This window comes from Parasteatoda tepidariorum, unplaced genomic scaffold (genome assembly GCF_043381705.1).
Source record: "Parasteatoda tepidariorum isolate YZ-2023 unplaced genomic scaffold, CAS_Ptep_4.0 HiC_scaffold_3103, whole genome shotgun sequence".
NCBI lineage: Eukaryota > Metazoa > Arthropoda > Arachnida > Araneae > Theridiidae > Parasteatoda > Parasteatoda tepidariorum.
The window spans coordinates 857-6640 of record NW_027261642.1 but is presented as its reverse complement, the minus strand read 5'-3'; the positions used below and the strand labels follow the sequence as shown (position 1 = coordinate 6640).

The window sequence follows — 5784 nt, the reverse complement described above, 5'->3', positions numbered from 1 at the left end:
AGTTTAATTTTAATCTCTGTAGTTACACCTATGATTTGGATTCCTAACCAACTTGTTGAAGCTCCTCTTTCCACCAACATAATGCTCCCGTGGAACTTGGAATCCCATCCCAAATATGTGACATATTGGATGAAATATTTTGTACATAACTGAAACTATCCAATGAAGATAATTTTTACTAATATTTATCCAAGATAAAAATTGAATAAAAACGCTTTCCTTTTTTTTCACTTTCAATAGTTGTGAATAATACTGTAAATAACAGATTATGCCGTTTCAATCTTTAGAGATTTTAAGAAAAAGGTCACATTTTTAAAGTATGAAATGCATATAGTGTTTCGATTGTTACCGTTTCCATAGCTACTAAATAACTTCTTAAAATAATTTTAGAGTATAATTGGTAATTACTATAAAATTATTAATAAACTATTGAATCAAACTGAACAGTTTAATTTTAATCTCTGTAGTTACACCAATGATTTGGATTCCTAATCAACTTGTTGGAGCTCCTCTTTCCACCAACATATTGCTTCAGTGCAACTTGGAATCCCATCCCAAATCTGTGACATATTGGATAAAAGAAGGTGGAATTATGGTGCTCACTAATAACAAGTACAAAACAGAAGTTCAGCCGGGTGTGTTGTACAAATTCCAACTGAAACTCTACATTCACAATTTAGAACCAGATGACTACGGATCTTATACTTGCGTCGCCAAAAACTCTCTTGGGGAAACGGAAGGGACTATAAGACTCTATGGTAAGAAATTGCAACAGTGGAATCTTAATTGGATATCCATCCATAAGTTTATGCTTATCGTTAATATTTTAAGTCATTAATTACATATTCTTTAATTTTTATTAGTTGTTAATTTATATGTTTCATTTATTGAGTTAAATATTAATAATAATTATTATTATAAATTATCACAGAACAGAAGGAACTATAAGACTATATGGTAAGAATTTTCAACTTTGGAATCTTAATTGGAAATCCTCCGATAAATTTATGCTAATCGCTAATATTTTAAGTTCTTAATTATATATTCCTTAATTTTTTGAAGTTGGAAATCCTCCGATAAATTTATGCTAATCGCTAATATTTTAAGTTCTTAATTATATATTCCTTATTTTTTTGAAGTTGTTTATATATATGTTTCATTTATTGAGTTAAATAGTAATGAAAATAATCATCATAAATTATCGCAGAACAGAAGATACTACAAGACTACATGGTAAGAATTTTCAACAGCGGAATCTTAATTGGAAATCCTTCGATAAATTTATGCTAATCGCTAATATTTTAAGTTCTTAATTATATATTCCTTAATTTTTTGAAGTTGTTTATTTATATGTTTCATTTATTGAGTTAAATAGTAATGAAAATAATCATCATAAATTATCGCAGAACAGAAGATACTACAAGACTACATGGTAAGAATTTTCAACAGCGGAATCTTAATTGGAAATCCTTCGATAAATTTATGCTAATCGCTAATATTTCAAGTTCTTAATTATATATTCCTTAATTTTTTGAAGTTGTTTATTTATATGTTTCATTTATTGAGCTAAATAGTAATGAAAATAATCATCATAAGTTATCGCAGAACAGAAGATACTACAAGACTACATGGTAAGAATTTTCAACAGCGGAATCTTAATTGGAAATCCTTCGATAAATTTATGCTAATCACTAATATTTTAAGTTATTAATTATATATTCTTTAATTTTTTGAAGTTGTTAATTTATATGTTTCATTTATAGAGTTAAAATATTAATAACAATAATTATCATGAACTATCACATCCCAAAGTTTAAAATAAACAGTAAAAAATATCATACCAGGTAGCCTATATCGAAAGTTATATGGTATCATATATTTATTATCAGATTGTGTCAAAGTTTCAAATTTAATAACAAAATAAAGCATAGTTATAATTACAAAATTACAAAAATCTATAAAGAACTATCCTAAATTTTACAAAATAACAAAAATACCCGTACTATTAACAATTGAACAACAATTTAACGTTACAATTTAACAAAAATACGCGTAGTTCTAATTGCATAGTTACAAAGGTCTATTAGGAGAAATTTCAAAGTTAATTACGAATTAATACTTTAAATACTTTACAACATAAATACCTTATACGAAATTATAATTATGAATACATACTTTTGGTTATATATAACAAAAGCCAATAGTCAAATTTTAAAATTTACTTTTAATAAATAAAACAATCAAATAAATAAGAGTAATTTTAAATATAAAACTACAAAATAATATTAGCATAACTATAAAAGACCAGTAGACATTAAATAAAGAAAATCTACGTATTTTTAATTACGTAGTTACTAAAGGCGGTTAGACTTTTAATAAAAAATAAAAAATGAAAATAGCATTAGTTACATAATCTCAAAAGTCCATTTGAAAAATTTTGAAATTTAATAATAAAAATACACATAGCTTAAATTACATAATTACAAAAAACAATTAATAGTGTAAGTTTCTTAGAACATAATCAAGTCCTGTATANAAATTTGACGATTTGATAAATTAGACGATATATTATATAAATATAGAATATTTATTATATCAGGTATTATATTAGTACATTATAATAAGTAGATCAAATTATTAGATACACTGTGTGAAGCATTATTCGCACTAGTTTATATGCGATGCTTTTATATTTAAACATACATGTAGTGGATTTTTATTCAGAAGAGTTTTTATATACTTATATACTACCTATTTGTATTTATTTTTAACGTATTGCATTACAATGATAACCAATTGATACAGGAGTCCAAACAAATGCAAACCGGTTTCATCCGTGTAAAAACAATACAGCTGTATAGTATCTAATGATAATTAAAATTTTACATAGAATCTTATAGTGCGTATAATAATATGGCCAAGGACTGTAGAGTTTAAATTGCACATTTAAAAAGAAAAACATATTAAACAAAATTTTAAGTACAAAATAAAAAAAAATAATTAATAAATAAAACAATCAACTAAATAAGAATAATTTTAAATATAAAACTATAAAATAATAATAGCATAACTATAAAAGACCAGTAGACATTAAATAACAAAAATCTACGTATTTTTAATTGTGTAGTTACTAAAGGCGGTTAGACTTTTAATAAAAAAAAATGAGGATACATAATCTCAAAAGTCCGATCGAAAAAGTTTGAAATTTAATAATAAAAATACACATAGCTTAAATTACACAATTACAAAAAGCAATTAATACTGTTAGTTTCTTAGAACATAATCGGAAAAATCTATTACATTCTTCATAGATGGAATTAATTTAAGTGCAAGTTAAAAGTTTGAGACCTAAAAAATAGTGTACCTTATTATTTAAGCAATGAGCTGAATTAATTCTACTTCACAAACTAAGACTAAGTCTGTTTTTTTTCTTCCTGTCTAAAGTTGAGCCCATTTTCGCAGTTTCCATTTCCCTTTGCAGTCTTTCAGGAATATTGAATTCTTTTTAAGGATATATTCAGATCGCAGCTTATTTTCACCCAGGGGTGCCATTTCGATTCCTTCCTATTCAGTGTTATTTTCTTTCATCGTCTGCATTTTGTTTTCATAGTTCAATATCGCTCTGTTTTTTTCTTTTTATTCCAGAAATTCCGCCGCCAACATCGATTGAAAATACGGCAGAGAAAGATATCCTCCTTTCCAAATCGGAAAAATTACGAAATGGACACAAACAGAATTCATTCAAAAAACACGAGGAAAACGGTAAGGTATTAGATTTTTTAGTTTCGGGTGAAACTTTTCGCAATGTGTGTATTTAAAGAAAATCGAAGACTCATTTAATTAAAAATACCAGTTTTCTAAAATGCGTTCGCAAAATGCAGGATATTAAGTAAACGAAACTGATATTGAAAAATTGAAACTTAAAAATGGAACTGTTTACTGGGTCGTGCTGTTATTAAAATGAAAAATAAAAAGTATAAACTAAATTTTGTTTAAAAATCGGGTGAAATTTGAAATTTTTTGTGCGCATAATTTCAATTTCAAAAGACGTATTATTATTCCAATTGAAAATTAAATGGTTTTACTCCAATGCAAAATTAAATTTAGAAACAAAGGAAATATATGAAATATGTAGGTAAAAGTATAGTTTTAGGAAGATTTTATGACTGCTTTGTTTCGGTTCCGAACTTATTTCAAGACAAATTCTAACAATTTGAATATGTAGGAATGAATATTTGAATATCTGCATAAAACTATTTTAATTAATCTATAATTTAGCAAAAATCAACCTAATAATTTTCGAATTGCAACATTTAGTTGATCAAATTTTTGATAAAACAAATAACGGATATAAATCATACGTATTTATTGAAATCAGTTTAAGAGTTTTAATTAATTTACGAATAATATTTTGTAAATTTGAACTAGGTCTGTTAGTAATAATTTAGCTATTTGTACAGTGCTCAAAATATAAAACGGACCACCCTAAATAACTTTTGATCTAATGATCAGATCTTCACGTTCTAATGATACAGGAGGTGACCTGTATCATTAGAATCTGGAAGGAAAAAAAAAGAAGGTGACCTCAAATATGTTAATTAATTAGAGCAGATGATATATTAAGTCACTAAATTAGACACAAAAACGCCCTTTCTCTGAATCAACATATCTATTTTTCTACGGTTACCGCAATCTGGTAAATATGGTCCCAATAGTTTGCTTAAGCGGTCCAAAGTTTGGCTCCTTAATGTAGATTTTACTTTTTTTGTATTTCGCCAAATCTCCGGAAATTTTTAAACGAATTTAAATATACACAGTTTTAAATTTTATTTATCCGAAGATAATTCCATGCAAAAATTAACTTTTCATAAATATTTATAATTTTTTATTATTTTATTTATCATTAGTCGAAAAATTTTTGAATTTTAAGGTTTAAAATTTTTTATATCATTTTAAAGAAAATATTTTTATACAGCAAAATACAAAATTTGTGAAAAATCTGTCGAATAGTTCCTGAGAAATCAATATTTTAAGATACCGACATTTTTGATATTCAATGGATTCGAACTCGAAGAATTCTTCTTTTTTTCTTCCTCATAAAGTTATTTCTTTATATAAATTTAAAGTATTTTCATTTTTTCTGATTAAATTCTTTATAAATACAACTATTCTTTCTACAGTATCTATATTTGTTTGTTGTCTTCTCCTTAAGCAAGATTTTAAGCAATGCGAACTATTCATTGTAGATTCAACCTAATTCAACGGCCCTAGACTTCAAATTATTTTCCAATAGAGTGAGTGAGACATAATATGAGAAGTGATCATAAAAAAAAAAACTGAGCTTATTTATGGAATTTCAGCTACCGATCGAGATGAGATTTCAGACATCCAGAGGTATGAGCTTAAACAGCGGCAAAGAGTCGCTCACGGTTACAGTTCTACAGAAAACTCGAAATTTTCGAATGGCAGCAACCATTTTTGCCGTCGCAAAATATTTAGCAATCCCAAAAGACCTTAACTCCGTTAGAACAATAAGAGTGTAAAAAAAAGAAAAAAATAAAAAAAAGAAGAAAAAAAACGGACGCGCTATGCACGAAGCAATAAAAAGAGCTCTCTGCGCATGGCAGGAAAAAAACATATGTTTGAGGCGCACAGGTAAAATATTAAAAACAAACAAAAACATTAAAAACAATATTTGGAAAGCATTTTCTTAAAATTTTTGTACATGGGTTAAAGTTGAATTTTCCGCGCTTTTTCTCTGATCCCCAAACTAGTTGCCAAGGG

The 5784-nt window shown here is 26.5% G+C and overlaps 1 long non-coding RNA gene across 1 annotated transcript; it reads left to right on the top strand.

Moving 5' to 3' along the window:
* Positions 1-470: 470 nt before the first annotated feature.
* On the top strand, positions 471-3762 carry LOC122273233 (uncharacterized). Its single transcript, XR_011635983.1, has 2 exons — positions 471-758; positions 3646-3762. It is a non-coding gene; the product is annotated as an uncharacterized lncRNA (long non-coding RNA).
* The last annotated feature ends 2022 nt before the right edge of the window (positions 3763-5784 follow it).